The sequence below is a fragment of the Hevea brasiliensis genome, chromosome 10 (assembly GCF_030052815.1).
Source record: "Hevea brasiliensis isolate MT/VB/25A 57/8 chromosome 10, ASM3005281v1, whole genome shotgun sequence".
Lineage (NCBI taxonomy): Eukaryota > Viridiplantae > Streptophyta > Magnoliopsida > Malpighiales > Euphorbiaceae > Hevea > Hevea brasiliensis.
Genome location: NC_079502.1, coordinates 13,650,411 through 13,652,898, shown reverse-complemented (window position 1 = coordinate 13,652,898; position 2,488 = coordinate 13,650,411). Strand labels below are relative to the sequence as shown.

Below are 2,488 nucleotides of genomic sequence, written 5' to 3'. Positions count from 1 at the left end.
CCAGAAATGGCCAGAACCAAGTCAAATATCTTGCACAATTTCAGGTACTAAAACTGCCAGAACTAAAAGTGACCTAAAATTGACCAAATTTTGCACTAAAGGTGCAATCTGTCCAGCTTTAGTAAATTGACCATATCTTGGTCTATACAACTCAGAATGATCTGAAATTTTGCCCCGAGTGCAATAAGACATAGAGCTACAATTTTGCTTCTTTGACCAGAAGGTAAAAACTAAGAGAAATAGTACTTTAAGCTAGACCAATCTAGCATACAAAAATTAAGAATTTGACATTTACATACAATGATGCTTGAAGCAATTTGGCAATGAATGCCAACTTGTAAAAATGGTAAATTACACTATATTGGTAGCATATTGAATTATAATTTGTGACATGTTGATGCCAGAAACAACTTATCTATAGTACATAAAAAGGTCAACATATGCATTGACTTATGAATTACATAATAGCTAGTAAACTCTAAAAATTGAAGAATTAAACAATTAATTTATAATGTGTCCTAGTTTGCCTAGTTGACTAGTTTGGATAGGTTGGCATGCCAATAGGATTATGACAGTTGTTCTATAATTAGCTTTATGCCATACTGCATTTTTACGGCATATTATGCTGCACTGTGACTTTAAAAGCCTACGGTTATACATATTGTGTATTTATACTTGGCTTATCGTCATATTTATTATATGGCTTTTTAGCCATACTATTTGCACACTGGGAGACACTTTGTGACCGATGGTGTGATGGCCCGAGGTACTAGGCACCCAGTGCCAGTATATCCGTTTATCCAGTCTGGTCAATATATAGGCTACACGGGCAGTAATTCAAGTACTATTAAATTCAAATAGCTAAATTCAGTCTTCTGACATACAGCACTGCCAAAATTAGCAAATATTGAAATGTTAGCAAATAAAGGTAGAATCAACAATTATAAAGAATACCGATGCATAAATTCATTTACTTTATTTTAGTGTATATTTCTTTATATTTGGCACCACTAAGCAAAATTGCTTAGCGGGTTGCTTTTGTACTTCTGTTGTATTTGAAATTCGGCCCTGTATTTTGTAAAATTATGAAAGCTCTAAAGTTTATAATATTTTGTACATATTAAATAACATGGAGATTTTCTGGATATATTTAAATTATTATAGACTGTATTATGGAACTATTTAATGACTGTAAAAGTCTATTGACTTTACTGAGAAATTGAGACTGTGAAATAGTTGAGATTTTGATATTATCATATTGAACTGTTTTTAACAGGTCTGAAATGACAGTTTGTTCGAAATACAGACGGCACCTTGCCAAATTTTTATTACCATTTTTGAAACATTGATTTTATTAAAGTATAAAAATAGTATCAGCATGATATGAATATTACATAAAAGACTTCTTAAAATCAAATTGAGCTCAGGAAATGAGATAATCACAAACTAGGTGTTTCGGCACGCCGTGTAGCATGCCTTGCTCGGCTATAATGTATATGGTGAGGGGTGTTACGGGATCCACATAAGCATCTAAAGGAATTTCATGTTGTGTGTTCCAGCATGAAACCTCAAGGAGTTTCAGAGGATCAGATCAAGCTTCGGGCTTTCCCTTTCTCACTAGAGGGCACAGCTAAGGATTGGTTGTATTACCTTCCTTTTAGATCCATCAACTCATGGAATGGGATGAAGCAGATATTTTTGGAGCAGTATTTTCCTGCTTCCTGTGTTGCCAGTATAAGAAAAGAAATTTGTGACATCTGACAGTATAATGGAGAGAGTTTGTATGAGTATTGGGAGAGATTTAAGAAGCTGTGCGCAAGCTGTCCCCATCATCAAATAAGTGAGCAGCTGTTGATTCAGTATTTCTATGAGGGACTTTTACCAATGGACTGCAGTATGATAGATGCTACTAGTGGAGGAGCTTTGGTTGACAAGACACCAGAAGAGGCAAGGAGGCTGATTGCTAACATGGCAGCAATTTCTCAGCAGTTTGGAATGAGAATGGATCACACACCTATGAAGGTTAATGAGGTAAGTACATCTAACCTTGAGAAACAAATTTCTGATTTAACTTCTTTGGTGAGGCAGTTGGCTGTAGGGAACATGCAAACTATTAAGGTATGTGGAATTTGTTTGGGTTTGGGTCATGCTACTAACACGTGTCCTACGTTATAAGAGGATGAATCAATGCAACATGCTAATGCAGTAGGACATTATGGACAGCCACAACGCAGGTATGATCCCTATTCAAATACTTATAATCCAGGATGGCGAGATCATCCCAATTTGAGTTATGGGAATCAATCGGTGCAAAACCGATACCAGCAACAAAGACCACAAGTGAGTCAACCACCTTCGCCTCCCTCAATTCAAGGTATGTCACTTGATGAAATTATTAAGGCTTTGGCTGACAATACACAACAGTTTCAACAGGAGACCAAAAATAGCATTCAAAACATAGAAAGGCAGATTGGTCAGTTAGCCACAT

The 2,488-nt window shown here is 35.9% G+C and overlaps 1 non-coding gene across 1 annotated transcript; it reads right to left on the bottom strand.

The window, feature by feature from the left end:
* Nucleotides 1–1,731: 1,731 nt before the first annotated feature.
* Nucleotides 1,732–1,838, bottom strand: LOC131169894 (small nucleolar RNA R71). Its single transcript, XR_009140840.1, has one exon. It is a non-coding gene; the product is annotated as a small nucleolar RNA R71 (small nucleolar RNA).
* Between the last annotated feature and the right edge of the window lie 650 nt (nucleotides 1,839–2,488).